Consider the following 15,828-nt stretch of genomic DNA (forward strand, 5'->3'; position numbering starts at 1 on the left):
AATTAAACTCAGTTGCAAACAGCATCTATTCCGGAATAATTTCAGGGTGGGGAATTATTAAACGACTCTAGCTCTATTGGAATAACTTGGCGGTGGCAGACAAGCCCAGAGCCCTGGGGGACAGGGCTTGTCTCTTCTATGTTTGTACAGCGCCCCAACTCCCCTCCAGCAGTTACCCTAATGTAACCCGGGGCACCGCTTGCCTGGAAGGGGGGATGATCCAGCCTGTCCCCTCATCACTCTGGCCTGGTTCCCCCCGTGACCTTGGGGTGTCGATCCGCCCAGGGGCTGTCGCGATAGGAAGGTGCCGGGCTGCGCTGGCCTGTCCCCGCACTCCGCCGCAGGGCCTGGCGGGCTCGAAGGCGGCGGCCCAGCTGGCGGGGGCGGGACCGCGGCGGCCACCTCCCCTCCACTCCCTCCCTCCCGCGGAAGATGGCGACGGAGCGGCGCGGTGGCAGCGGCTCCCCCAGCGGCCGGAGCGGGACCTAGCGGCCGGGAGCCCGCGGCCCGGGACCGGCGTGAGGGGGAGGCGGGAGCCAGCGCGGCCACCCGCCGGAGGGGCCCTGGCGCTAGCTGGAGGTGAGGCGGGGCAGGGAGTGAGCAGACCGGGGCTCGCGGTGTCCGGCCGGGCCCGCGGCGGCTCGTGGGGCCGCCTGGTGTGGCGGCTCGGCCCGGCCGTGCCTGGGGCTGGCGCCCGGGAATCTCAGCATCCCCCGCCCCGGTGGGTGGGGCAGAAACCCGGCCCAGCGTGCCACGGGCGGGCGGGCACCTGGGGCTGCCCTTGGGCAATCCCTGGTTCACCCCAGCCAGTGTCCTTTGCCGGGAGGCGGCCCCGCTGTCCCGAGCCTTGCCTGCAGAGCCATCCCCAGCCGGGCCCACATCTTAGACGTGCTGCTGTAGCTACCTTGCTCAGGGCTGTGAGAAAATTTGCACCCTGAGCCCCTCCTTGGGTCGACTCAGGCTACGGTTACATTGAAGAGCTTACAGTGGCGCAGCCGCACCTATGCAGTTGTGCTGCCCTGAGCTGTCTAGTGTAGACCCTGTAAGTCCCTAGGAGAGAGCTCTTCCATTATCTTAATAAACCCACCCCTGAGCCCTGGCAGCTGTGTCAGGAGAAGCTCTTCTGCCAACATGGTGCTGTCCACACCAGCGCTTAGGTCATTTTAACTTACCTCATCAAGAGGCGTGGCTCATTCACACCCCTGAGTGACACTGGCAGTGTAGACGTAGCCCTAGCTTCTGCTGTGGATAATACAGCTAGGTCTTCCATCAACCTGGACTTTCAGATGGGAGGATTACCTGTCAACAATAGCCCTTCTATTGACATAGCATGTGGCTAAACTGTGGCGCTACAGCAGCAGAGCTGCAGCGACTGTACTATAGACATACCCTAAGATGCCTATCACTGTATATCTGTGCAATTTGAGCTACCTGTACAGGGTGACAGGGTTGTCCAAGGAGCTGATAATGGGGGAATATAGTAGAGTGCATTCCTGTGTGCTCAAACCCCATCTACCTCTCCAGGTTGGTTATTGAGTTGTGGCTTCCTTCCCCAGTGAAACTGGGGCAGCTTGCAGGTACTGTGCCACCTTTGGTTCTTATGAAGCAGCAGAAGAGATTAGGATGCACCTGCTTTGGAGAAACAGACCACGGAGAGGAAATCCAGAAGCAAAGAGCATTCTGGAGCCTGTAAGGTCCCCTGGACTCCCTTCAGCCACCGAAAAGAATAACCCCATGTACCCTCTAACTGAGGATTTTAAAGCTCTCAGTGCCTTCCTTGATTAAGGTTTGTGTTTTCATTCCACTGATGGGAATATTCAGGCACAGAGGGGTTAAAAGTGACTTCCCCAAGGTCAGGCAGTCTGGAGCTGCAGCACTTCTGACTTCCAGTCTAGTGCTTTAAACACAAGAATATCTGTCCTACCCACTTCTTCTGAACTCTTTCTGTCCTATCCTATTCTCCATCAGAGCCCTGGTTTTTACTGGAGTTTCACTTGGAGACCAGATTCTTATTCACTTATTTCTCTAAGCTGTTGAGTGCTGCTTACATCATGTTCCACCCCAAAGGTGGCTGCATCTCCATGGCCTTATCTACATTACACACTTTTATTGTGTTTGAACATGATTCTGAATAATTGAGTTAGATGGCATAATGCTGACCACAAGTGGAGCGGTCAGCATAAACTAGGACAAATCACGTTCAGCATCATGTCAAACTGTGGTGATTAAACCCCGTGTTATGGCAACAAACATACTTTGGTCTGGTCTGTGTTGGCCTAAGTCATGTTCAGCACTGTGTAATGTAACTCAGTTGCTTCATGATCATGATGCAATACAATAAAATGAAGTAGCATAGACAAGGTCAGTGGTGTGAGAAGTCATTCCAATATTTGTACATCTGGTTGAGTTGGTAAAGCACCATGGGATCCTTTGTGACTAAAAGTGCTATGTACATTCAGGATTATCTCTTCACTGATTCTCTTGTACGTTTGCTACCTTCCTTTTTTCACTTTTCACCCCTTCACAAATTCTCCAGTCTTTTTAATCCACTCTTTTCCCACTCTTTGGTCTCCCCCTTCACTTTCTTCTTCTCACATAGCCCTTCACATTCACTCCTCTGCTCCTTCCATCCTTGTTTAAATTCCAATCATGGCTGCCCTCCATCTATCAGTCATTACTGATAAATCTCCATTTCAGTGGTTTGTTTTGTTTTTGCAGGCTGCAAACATGACTTTTAAAACAGCTTTGTTTCTGTGTGTGGGATTTCAAAATAGCTGTATTAGAAATTTGAAAGAGAAGTGCATCTAAACTTCAGCATAAGTGCCGAAAAGTAGAGAACAACAAATCTCTGCAGGTTGTGTTTAACTTTTCACTTACATGACAGGAAAAGAAAATGTATGTGCTTCAAGGCAGGTGTTGGGGTCATGTCCACCTGGCAGTTCCCATATTGCTAAGGGAACTATTCCGGAATAACTAGTTCTGATTAACTCCATTATGGATGCTTTTATTCTGGAATAAGGCACTTGTAATCCATTTGGTTTAAACTAATTCAGATAAGGAACTCTTATTCTGGAACAAGAGTGTCCACACAAGGAGTTAATCATGAATAACTAATCTGCTTTAAATTCACGACCTACCTTATTCTGGATTAATTTTCATGTGTAGACAAGTCCTGAAACTCTGGTTGGGGGGAGGGGAAAAGTCCGGTGACATTTCTGGTTGCAAAAAGGGGTTCCCAGTATAGAAAAGATTGCGAGTCACTGCTTTAATGTATTGATAGTATTTAAAAGCCTATAGAACAGAAGACTGGGTAGATGGTGCAGGTGTGAACATGTGTGCTAGAATACTTGCATGTTTTTCAGTAATGTCTAGCAGGTACATTGATGCTATCAACAGTATAAACTCTTCTGAAGGCATATTTTACCAATGTCATCTAACCTTCAGACCCTGTGTCTTATCTACATTAGTGTTTACACCTCTGGGTTAGATGACACAGTGGTAAAGATGCCTGGGCCTAGTCTGCACTAGTGAAAATGGTAAAGAGCTATCCAAGTGTCAACAGGGCATGTGCGCATCCTGAACCCGTGCACATCACCAGAACAGTGTTTGACAGGTTTTGATGCCTGTCTCCATCTCTCTGTGGTATAGCTGGAAGGTGCAGAAGAGCTGCATCGATAAGATAATCTATTTCATTGTAATTGGCAGAGTTGTTTACACATGATCTCTCACACATTTTCCTTTTTTTAAAGAATGCATCTCCATCCATGATGATAGCACGGGTCATAATCACTCAGCACTTGTAGCAAATCTCTTTTAATTGGCCTCATTTAACACCCATAAGGATGTACTTTATTTTGCTCTCCTATGAATCCCCCTCCCCAAGTTGTATGTAATGTATTGCAGGGTATGTTACAGATAGAAGAACAACCTCTGGCTGTCAGCAACCTTTTTGGTATGTCAGATTTCCAGCTTGACAGGCAGCTGCTGTAGAGTTTGTGGGTGCGTGAGGCAATGATACTGCAGCAGCACAAGCAATTTGTGGTGCTACTCAGGCTTGATGCATCTATTCTCTCCAGGATTCTTGTGCATCTGGAGACTATTGGGTTAATGGTCCTGTTGTTGATTCTCTTTTCCTCCCAGCTTGCCTGTTGGCTTTGTTGAAGTCCAGGGTATTTGAGTTCCATTTCCCCCTTTTTAGCTGTTTTTCTAAGCTCTGAGCTTGAATGTAAATATCTCTAAGTTGCTCTTTTGTGTGAAGTTAGACTCTGAACAGAGCATAGAGCTATCAGATGCGTAATGTTAGCGCATATTTTTTAAAAACCCATCCAGCCCAGAAGTCTTTTTAAAACTTAAGGTTAATTTATTGTTTCTGAAAATAGGGGAAGCAGTTGCTTTGGTTTGAGTCAGACATAGTAATGCAGGTGGATGCAGTTGCAAGCTTTGCCAAATTTGTACCACTCTACTTCAGCCTTGACCTGTAAGAACATCCCCCACAGGTCTGCCAGTGCACCTCATTCCTGACCTCCAGCTATCCTGTCTTTACAGCAGTATTTGCAGAGCTTGGCTTCGGGGCAGCTTCTGCCTGGGATCCGTTCCGTAGTTTCAGTATGGGCCAATATCCAGAAAGGAAATGGTGGTGACGAAGCTCATTCCCTATGTGAGCTATTGAGGAATGCAGCTGACATCTGTAGAGGTGAAAGGTGTATGGATCCCTTATATCTGGAAGCTCCTCCCACACCACTCAGGGTTTGTCTCCACTAAAGTTTTGACCTTGAGTTAATTGATTGCCAGTTAATTTGAGGTAGTCCACATGTTTGTAAAGGCTAGTCTGGACCCTTCCGGAAGCTTTGTTCCTGGGTGTAAATATTTGTGGTTTACCCGGGATAAACACCACAAGATCTGTATTTTATTTATTTATTTTCAGTGAAATAGGACTTGTTTTGTTTGTTTTTAAAACTGTCACAAAAGCTCTCCAAACAAGAAGAGATGCGGTTGCAGTCTATTTCTGTATGGACTCAACCTGCTTTTGTGTAGGCTGAATGGAATGAATAGCCCAAAATAAACAAGACAGACAAGTTTCACTCAGAACCTGCAACCGTACTAATGACCTTGGGTCCTTAGGAATATCTGTCTCTGCAGAGTGTGTAGCTGTATATAACTAAATATATTGCTCCTGCTGGGATTGTAGCACATTTAGTATTGACAAAAAGAACAGGAGTATGGTGTCCATTTTTCAAATTAATTCCAATTCAGCAGTCTCATGTTGGAGTCTGTTTTTGATGGACACCATTAAATTAGACTTGAATAAAGACTGGGAGTGGATGGATCATTCCACAAAGTAAAACTATTTTCCCATGTTTATTCCCCCCCCCCCCACACGCTGTTCCTCACACCTTCCTGTCAACTGCTGCAAATGGACCATTTTGATTACCACTACAAAAAGTTTTTTTCTCTCATGCTGGTAATAGCTCACCTTAACTGATCACTCTTGTTAGAGTGTGTATGGTAACACCCATTGTTTCATGTTCTCTGTGTATATATATATATTTTCCACTACATGCATCTGATGAAATGGGCTGTAGCCTATGAAAGCTTATACTCAAATAAATTTGTTAGTCTCTAAGGTGCCACTAGTGCTCCTGTTCTTTTTGCGGATACAGACTAACACGGCTGCTACTCTGAAACTTAGTATTGACAGTGTTTCTGCTGCTCTCAGGGTGAAATGTTAATTGTCTTAACTTAGCCTAAATGCTTGCAAACTGATTCCCCATGAGATGAATTTAATTCTCATTAAATATAAATGCTGGAGTTAAATATTTAAACTAACCTTAATTAGATGCAAACTTTCATATTCCCTGGAAAATCATAGAAGATAGTGATGACTATCACTTGTTCATCTGGTGGTGCCCAGTGCAGGATTATATCCTACAGTGTATTATTACATGCTCTAACCCTCATTAATACAGAGTTGCCGGATGGTGCCTCATGCACTTCTAGAAGCTGAGTTCAGCAACACTCAAACCTCTGAAAACCAGGAAGTATAGAGTAAGGTACAAGTCACCTGCAGCAAAGTTTTTGGGCACTTAATTTCTTTGTTTCTTAAAAATAATTTCTCAGCATCCCCATGTACCACAGTCCAACTGTCCAGCTCCACTGCCTCTGGCTCCTTGACAGCGATCATCTTAGCCACAGAATACGCTGGCTGCCCCTCCATAACATCATCTCCTCTCTTTCTGCCTATCTAGTATAGCCTAGTTCTCCACAGAGGGATGGGTGTCAGAATGGGGCTTGCAGGTTGAGGGAGTTGGGGAACGGATGCAGGAACAGCACAGCAACTAGCAAGGAGTTGGTGGGGAAAAATTTTGAAGGGGGAGACAGACATGGAGGGACATGGATATGGGAGGGATGAGGACAGAGCTAAAGCCCCCAGCATCCCCCTCCTTTTCAACTCCACTCTTCCTGCCTTTCCCCCCACATTCCACCTCATTGCTCCATGCCCCCCCCTTCTGCTCAGACTCTGCTCTCACTACTCTGACATTGTCCCAGAGGAATGCAGCTGTCAGGGTATGTCATGAATAGTCTGTCTAGAGCTGTTCTGTTCTAGACAAGCTGGAGTTTGTGTTGCCTCCAGCTTTTAGTCCCAGTGAGTTACAATAGTCCAAGCTTGGAGGTGATGAATATAATGACTCATTGTATAGATGATCATCATTTGAGAGGGATGAGCATAGTTTTCTGATGAATTGGAGATGCAAGAAGGTCTTTTTCACCGCTCTTGATACCCGATTCTCCAGGATTAGTGCTGAATCCAATAAGACTTGAGACTCCTTACTTACTATCTTAATGGAGGGTGGATGCCTTCAGTGGAGGAGAGCTCATTGTCTTGGCTAGCTCTGTCATGGTATTCTATCCCCAATCTGAACCTTGGAGTCCAAAAAATGGGGTACCAGCATGAATTCCTCTAAGCTTAATTACCAGCTAAGATCTGATACACTGCCACCACCCAAAAATATATAGTGTTTTGGGGCACTCTGGTCCCCCCAAAAACCTTCCTTGGGGACCCCAAGGCCCAAATTCCTTGAGTCTTACAACAAAGGGGAATAAACCATTTCCCCCCCTTCTCCTTTCTTCCTCACAGATCTTTCCCGCCCTGGGTACGCTAGGAGATCATTGTGATTCAAACTCCTTGAATCACAACACAGAGAAATCAGGTTTTTTTCCCCCTTCTCTCACCAATTCCCTGGTAAGTACAGACTCAATTCCCTTGAGCCTCAACAAGGAGAAAAAATCAAACAGGTCTTAAAAAGCAAAACTTTTAATAAAAAGAAAGAAAAAAAGTAAAAGTTATCTCTGTAATTTAGATGGTAAAAGTTACAGGGTCTGTCAGCTTATAGACACTAGAGAGGAACCCCCTCCCAGCAAAATACAATTTAAAATACTTCCAGCAAACTACACATTTGCAAATACAGAAAACAATCAAAAGACTATAACCGCCTTTCCTACTTAATACTCACTATTCTGAATATATAAGAGACTGTAGCAGGGAGATTGGGAAGAAACCTGGTTGCACGTCCAGTCCCTTTCAGGACCCAGAGAGAACAAAGCAAAACCCAGAAAACACAAACAAAGGCTTCCTTCCACCGAGATTTGAAAGTATCTTGTTTTCTGATTGGTCCTCTGGTCAGGTGTTTTTGGTTCCCTGTTTGTTAACCCTTTACAGGTAAAAGAGACATTAACCCTTAACTATCTGTTTATGACAAGCTCCTTAAAGTTTTGTCCCCTTCCCACTATCATCACCCTAGTCAAGGTAACTTTCGTTTTCTATTCACCTAGTGTTCATCTAGGTGCTAATGTCTTTCAAGTATTCTGCCATCTTTGTTGTAGCATTGTCTGAGTCTATGGCAGATATTCAGAGGTGAGTTTCATCAATGTGGTGTTAGCAATGGAACCTATAGTGTCCTGTAATTTCTTCAAAAAGTAGGACAGATGGCGTCTAGGGGAAGAGATAGCATTTCTCCTTGCAGAGAGACCTCTCATATGAAAGGAAGATGAGAAATTAACTGCCATCACAGTTCTTTGAGTCGTTCTCATCTTATTTTTCTTAGTTTTGAACTGGATCTCTTGGATTCAGTGAGTGGTACTTTTAACTCAAGCTGTGTGCTTTTTTCTTTAGGCTGAGCCATACTTGCCTTCGTCGGAAACATAGGTCCTGCTGCTGTCTTCTGACTCCTATCATCCTACTCCTGGGGGAATTCTGCGCCAAAAAAATTTAAAATTCTACGCACGTTTTAAAATTCTGAATAGTTTATTTGTCAAAATAACACAATGTAATCACACCAGTTTCAATTATTTTGGTAATTTATTTCAAAATAGCTCTCAGCAAGTATGTCTGTAACAATACTGAAAACAAAAAGTGATTCAGGAAATTATTTTTGACAAATAGATTCCTTATTAATACAGAACTTTCAGTACTAATTAATTTAAACTACAATACAGAACTATATTTCCCACACTCATCAGAAGTAGTGGAGAGGCTTGGAGGAGTCAGGGGTAAGGGAGGAGCTGAGGGAGAGGGAAGTAGCTTGGTAGTGAACTTGGAGGTTTATTGGGTGTGAATGGGAGAAGTATAGAACAGTTTGTTTTGGAGAGGGAAGCAGGGTGGATAAGAATAAATTATTTTTCAAAAAATAAAAAAAAAATCAGATTTTTTTTATTTAAATTGGATTTTTTTGATAAAATGCTTTTTGAAGAATAAAACCTATCTAAAGATAGTTTTAATTAAGATACATTATAGCTCAAAAATATTTCATCATGGAATAGGGATTATAAATTCTAATTATATACTATGAGACAATATATTCATGTAATGTTTAAAAAAAGTTTTGTAAGTGAGTTCCAATAGTTCATGGATTAGGAACCCAATCTTAATGGAGTTCAGGGTCTTCTGTATAGATTTAGCTTAATCTTTCTATCTACCCAATGGGATTCAGTGCTCAGTCTAGAAGATACCATCAGAGATGCTTAGTTTTGCAGTTCTCAAAATGTGGATTTGTGTCTCCAGAGATAACGTGCTTGTTAATAGCAAAAATGTTTTTAAATAAATAAATAAATAATAGAAATGAGAAATAACAGACCTCAACCCTATTGTCCCTTTGCAAATTTGTGTGCACTGAGTCAATCCCTTACCTCTCTCTAAAAGTGCAAAGTTTCAAAAAGTTCAATGAATAGAAGATTGTTGGGGGCGGAATAGATCTGGACAAGGAGAAAAGGTCTGGAGATAAATGTGAGAAAGGGAGGGAGAGGCAGCAGAAACAAAAGTGAAACTGTTTGAGCAGCATGTTCCAGAATGCGCTTCTATATAGAAATCCATGATTAAATTGAGTCTTCCTGACTAGTGATTTAAATCAAATCCACCCTGGAGGTAAGGGATTGTAAGGGAGTTGGGGCGCCTCCCCCATGCAGATGCTGGCTGACTCCTAGCCTTTCCCATTCAGTTAGGCACATCTGCCCTGTCCCCGTATGTCTCTGCACACCCACTCAGCCACCCCCTGCATCTCATCCTGCACCCTCACTCAGCTGCCCCCCATCCCCATGTGACCCTGCAGTCCCACGCCATTCAGCCCCTGGCTTAGTCTGCCCCCTTCCCCTCCCCACACTAGTCCTTCTGAACTCCAGTCTATGTGATCCTCCCAGCAGCTCCATGTGCCCTGCTCTATCTGTCTGCCCATATCCTGTGCCTCCTTACCTGGCCCTGTGGGCAGAGTGCTGTGAAGAATGCAGCCTCTCCTCCTCCCTGTTGGGTGCTGGCTGCTATGGCTGGCAAGCCTTCTGTATTGGTGCCACAACAGTGAATGGTGGGCGAAATGTGTAACTGCAGTGTCTCTCCGACAGAATTTTCTGCAGGGAAAAAAAATTTGGGTGATGGTGGGGAACACACATGAATTTTGCATCTGTGCAGTGGCCCAGAATTCCCCCGAGGAGAACTGTCTGCTGTTTCTCTCAACCTGTGCCCTTCTCCTCTTCTTCCTGTGTCATTTCCCCCCTACCTTCATGAGAGAGCCCATCTTAAACCAATATTTCCAGAATAAATACCACCCTGACTCCAGGAGATGATGAAAGCATGTGCCATTAGGATGCGTTAGTATAAGTAGTTTGTTCTTGGTATCATCCCACAGTACTTGGAATGATGAAGCCTTGGCCTGACACCATATAAGCACAGAGCTTCCCACAGTAATATTCTGCATGAACCGTGACAAGTTTTGATTTTTTCCTCCCCCTCTCCCAGCCCTAACCATTATTTTTAAAAGCAAATTCCCTCCTCCCACAATCATATTTGATTTCTTGAAGCAGTTTTATTAGTTTCCATATGCTGGGTTTAAGATTTTAAATCAAGGTTGTGTTTAAGTGTTGTTCTAATTACAGTTACTATTAAGTGTGACCTCTCTTGGGCTCGTTACTTTAATTCTCTTGCATCTATTATAGCTGTTGTATAATTATCCTTTTCTTCTGTCAATATGTCTTTATCACATGTCTGTATTGCTGAATGGAGATGGAGTGAATGGCCCCTTTGGCTGATGGGTAACATACTGTTTCTATTACAAAGGGCATGTCTACACTGCCCTGCAGTTCGACCTTTGGGGGCATGAACAGCAGTGTGTGCTGAAGTGTTGTGCTGTAACTGCCCTGTGTGGAGGCTGTGGGCATGAACTTGAAGGTCCCTCGTTTGCACTAATGTAGTATGTTGTAGTACACAGTATAATCTGTTGAGTTATGTAATGGTGTGACATTGTCAATCGTTGTCTTTATGCATTTCAACGTTGGTTTGTATGGTGGTTTTTCTTTTTACCACTGCTGCACACTGAGCAGAAGTGTCTACGGAGCTCTCCACTCTAATGCAGGTCTCTCGTGTAGTTACAGTTAATTTAGAAGCCAGTATTGGTTATGAATATTTCGAATATATCTTTTCAAAGTGCATTACTTTGTGTTTCTCAGCTCTGAATTTCATCTGTCATTGTGCTTCCCATTTCTTATATACCTTCGAAGTTTCTCACAGACTTTATTAGCCTTGACTCACGTAAATCATTTTATCATCTCAAAATTTTTCTGCAACAGGCTCAAACTGTTTTTCAGATTATCAATTAATAATGGAGAAGCAGCAACCAGTACTAAGTTAAGGCCGGAAACCAGTTCCCATTTTATGGCGTGTTCTTCAGTTTGCCCTTAGAAACCACAAATAAAGGCCTATCAGGCTAAAAATTGGTAAGAGAAACAAGGCTCTGAGCTGTGCTCCTGATAGCTGTTATGCTACCACCAAACTCTTTCCCCCCCCCCCACACCCAAGTGTGAGGGAGCAGGTCACTAGAGACCTTAGTGGGAATGGTTTTGAGTGGAGAAGACACGCTTGATCACAGAAGATCCAGGAGAGGAGAGAGCTTTCCACCTTTGCTGGATTGGTCAAGGTGTCAAGATCTGGGTGTGGCCTATAGTCATGGGCTCCACCATACCTGCCTTGAAGCCTTTCTCCAGTAGCTCTCAATCAGTCTGATGAGCTGTGCCAGGAGTTTTGGTACATCCCTGTGCCCTTCACCCGTCCCTCTCTTCACTCCAGAGTATCAGATCCATGTTTTCAGACAGCTGTTTATAAACCTACAGCTTTCTTTTTGTTTTTCCACTCAAGTATTTGTTCCCCCGCCTACCTTGGGAGTTTTTTTTCTCTTTAACACATCTCCTTTTATCGTCATACCATCCCATTGCTGACTTCCTGGTCCTTCTTGTTACACTAGATGGAAGTTTGGGAATGGGACTAAGGAGTCTTATATGAAAGACTTGGAAGGTTGAAGCTATTTAGAGTGCTCAGGCCTCTTTTTGTGTACATTTTTATTGTACAGCAGCTCATTTTGTAAGAGGGAGAAGATGGGCAAGAACATATTTATTGTTACGACTATTACCATAGAGCACACTCATGGGCCAGGACTCAGATGTGCTAGGCAGGGCTGGATTAACATTTTGTGGGCCTGGTGCCAAACATATTTGTGGGCCCCCATAGGGGCAATGGAGCATGGTGCAGGGAGGTCAGTCCCCAGAGCGAGGGGCCAGCAAGGGGCAATGGAGCATGGCACGGCAGGAGTGGGCACGGCAGGAGTGGCCCCGCTCCACCCAGCTCACTGCGAGGGCACTATTTACAAACTGGCGGTTGCCAGACACACAGTGGCCCGCCTAGCCCTGTGCTGCCAGCATGCCTCTTCCCCTCGGGATTGGGCCTATGCAATGCCACACGGCCCCCTCCCGCCCAACACCCCATAGGTGCCGACTCTATGGGTGCTCTGGAGCACCCACAGGAAAAAAAATTGTGTGCGCTCAGCACCCACTGGCAGCCCTGCCAATCAGATCCTCCCCCTCATCCCCAGTGCCTCCCGTCCACCAATGATCAGCTGTTCAGCAGCGGGAAGGAGTTGCTGTTGGGAAGGGGAGGAGCAGGGGCAGGAAGAGGCAGGGGCACTCTGGGGAGGGTGCGGAATGGGGCAGGAAGAGGCAGGGCAGGGTGGAGTGGGGGCAGGAAGAGGTGGGGGCAGGGCCTTGGGGGAAAGGGTGGACTAGGGGTGGGGCTTGGGACAGAGCTGGGGTCAAGCACCCATGGGGAAATCAGAAATTTAGCACCTCTGCAATCCCCCCAACTCCCTATGGCCAGAGCCCTCTCAATCCCCCCCTCCCCCCCCAATTGCAGAGCGCCTTGCAGAATCCTGCAGGCCGAGAGGAGGAAATGGTGGCCTGGGGGGAGCCAAGCGGAGCAGGCTGGGGCCCCTTCTGAGCATGAGCCCAGCTCCATGGCGCCACTGGTGCAATTGTAAACCCAGCACTCGTGCTAGGTGCTGTACAAACACAACAAAAAGATAGTCCCTGCCCAGAGTATAAGACTAGACAGAGTAGTGGAGGTTGATACAGTGTTCAAGTTCAAAGCTGAAATTCGCTTGAAGGATGGAATTGCTTATGAACCACTAGGTCTAATAATCTGTATTTAATGTTTTTAAAAATTGGTCCAGATTAACAGACTTGGAGGCAGCACCATCTTTTGCCTCAAGAGGTAAGATATTGGAAACAGCAAAGCAAGTTTCCTCCATGCTTCCTCCCTAAGGTGGAAGGACCACTGCCAGGGAATCAAAGGTAGTTAGCTCTTCATCACCCTATCAGTTCATAGTCTCTGTATTTAGACTGTTAGCAAGGGACTAAAAGACACCAATTTTGATGTATTGAGCAAACCAAGTCACTGAGAGTATGTTACCCTAGTGCTCTGCTCTCTGTACAGGCTCGCCCATTGAATCCAGAGTCCAATACAATGTTTTTCTTGTGACGTTTGGAGCCCTTCTTGGGATTGTCTTCTCCCTATGCAGTCATGACCTCTCTTGACAGGCGCGTTCTCCATGAAATTTTTCATATATCTGGGATGAGGATAAGAAGGTGGAGGGAGACTTGTGGGCACAGAGGGCAGAACTTTCATAAGTGCTCACCCAAGATCCTGGAACTCTCAGCCAAATGAAATAAGAATGGCCACTGATCTTGCTGCATTCAAAACCAAATGCAATACTCAAGCCTAATTTAAGTTTCTTACAATACATTATTCTCAGAAACAATTGAAAACCCAACCTCATCCTGTAACCCAATCAAGTAACTTTCTCATACCTGCTGGGAAGGGTGAATGTAGTTGTATGGGCACCATATAAGACTTGAACTACTGTAGATGTTTACTCTGGTCCCATATGAATAGGACTGGCATCCACTGATTTGCATCACAGGGCCATCATACAGCCATCAGATCACTTTTGGTCACTACTGATTTGATTCAGATTTGGAATTGGGAACCTCAGTGGGAAAGGCTCTTCTTATCCTATTACCAATCTCCAGGGCCATTCAGAGACAACTGAGGAAATGTCACTTTTGCCTGGGTAGGTTAAAAATTCTTAGAGAGGTTTTTATGTTAATTTCTGTTGGTTTTGGAAAGCAGCAGTTCTGCCATTTTTATAGTGGTGGTTCCACTGTTGGGGTTGCTCAGGCATGGCATCTTTCTTCCGGCCAGGAAGAAGGGCTGGCTCTACATTCTTTAACTTGCTGCATTGGGCCAGCTCCTAGCTATATTTGCCTTGCTGTTATACTAGTAGCAGAAATCATGAGCTGTCAAGATGTTGACTAAGGGTATGTCTATACTATCTGCTGGATTGGCGGGTAGTGTTCAATGTATCGAGGATCGATTTATCGCGTCTTGTCTGGACGCAATAAATCGATCCGCTAATTGACGCCCATACTCCACCTTGGCAGGAGAAGTAAGTGGAGTCAACAGAGGAGCCGCGGGTAATCGACTCGCCACCGTGAGGATGGCCAGGTAAGTTGAACTAAGATACTTCGACTTCAGAAGTTGCGTATCTTAGTTCGAACCCCCCCACTAGTGTAGCCCTGGCCTAAGTCACTTTTGAAAATCTTGGCTTGTAGCACATCTGGGAGCAGATTGCCTTGAGGTGGAGCAAAGGAATCTCCTTTCTCTTGTCTGCTGAGCTAGCCTATGCATCTTCCTGGCACAGAGACCCTACTGCTTCTCCTTGTACAGAAGCAGTGTGTGCAGAGCACAGCAATCTGTAGGCAGCTGAGTGATGCAAAGGACTCTCCTCTCTTAGCCAGTGTTTCATTATTCTCTCTACCTGAGGCTTCAAAGCTTTGTTTTTTTAGTTAAGATCTTTAAACAATGGGTTATCTGTTTTCACAGACTTTGGAGGGTTTGAAATAGCAATTACCCTCAGGCATTTGGCTCAAGATTACAGCAATAAGTGCAATCATCAGAGGCCCCAACCTCCTCTGTAAACCAGGCTGTCATAAGGTTACCTCTGCAGCGTCTATCTCCAGGGAAGTGCATCATTCTTTACTGAGGGCTTGGCTACACTCAAACTCCAAAGCACTGCCGCGGCAGTACTTTGAAGCGCGAGTGTGGTCGCAGCGCCAGCACTGGGAGAGAGCTCTCCCAGTGCTGCAGGTACTCCACCTCCCCATGGGGATTAGCTTGCAGAGCTGAGAGCCGCTCTCCCAGCGCTGGGGCACTGTTTACACTGGCGCTTTGCAGCGCTGTAACTTGCTGCGGTCAGGGGTGTGTTTTTTTTCACACCCCTGAGCAAGACAGTTACAGCGCTGTAAAGCGCCAGTGTAGCCAAGGCCTAATTCAAGGAAAAGCCAGATCCTCCTGGCCCCTCGCAGATGTGTTGGTTTGTGGGGTGGACGTTAGGGGGAGAGTTCCCAACAAGTTGTTAATAATTTTGCTATAGAGCAGAATCAACCAGTGTCTGAAATCTTCTAGCTCCTGCTAAAGGGGGAACTCTTAGAGAGTGCGTAGCACAATGTGCGCCAGAACCTCACCCGAGCCTTTGGACCTCACCACAGTACAGTTAATAATTAGTATCTAGTTGCTGATTTATTGCAAAACCTTGTCTTAAAGGAGAGATTTGCCCATGTTCTACAGCACAGCAGTCTGAAATTTTCCATGGCTATAACACGTTTAAATTGCAGGGTAACTTTTATGACTATTGACATTTCTGAGCTTTGTGCTAGCAGATGCCATCTTCTGAAAAGTGACCTTATAAGTGCGGGGGTCCAATATCAGAGATTGTGTGCAAACCAGCTGCCATCCTGCTGTGGTGTTTGAGATGACAATCAGAATAAGAACGCTTCTTGAGTGTTTTTGTTTAAATATCAAACAGTCAGGTTTTCCTTCTGATGCTGTGAGATCTAAAGCAGGTTACAAATATCAGCCATTCTACTGTCTGTGATGCTTCACAGTAAGGTGTCAGCTGCCAA

At 45.6% G+C, this 15,828-nt stretch overlaps 1 protein-coding gene across 6 annotated transcripts in view; it reads left to right on the plus strand.

Annotated features, from left to right (window-relative positions):
- Positions 1-507: 507 nt before the first annotated feature.
- Positions 508-15,828, plus strand: part of NDST2 (N-deacetylase and N-sulfotransferase 2) — a 240,307-nt gene continuing 224,986 nt past the window's right edge. Inside the window, exons 1-2 of one of the 6 annotated variants that reach the window (XM_030568396.1) lie at positions 530-579; positions 1,571-1,786. The gene's annotated coding sequence lies outside the window, so the exon portion shown is untranslated. Of the gene's footprint in view, positions 580-1,570; positions 1,787-15,828 lie in introns of all 6 variants that reach the window. The other 5 variants (XM_030568395.1, XM_030568404.1, XM_030568393.1 and 2 more) reach the window with 5 other exon arrangements.

Source organism: Gopherus evgoodei, chromosome 7, assembly GCF_007399415.2.
Source record: "Gopherus evgoodei ecotype Sinaloan lineage chromosome 7, rGopEvg1_v1.p, whole genome shotgun sequence".
Classification (NCBI taxonomy): Eukaryota; Metazoa; Chordata; order Testudines; family Testudinidae; genus Gopherus; species Gopherus evgoodei.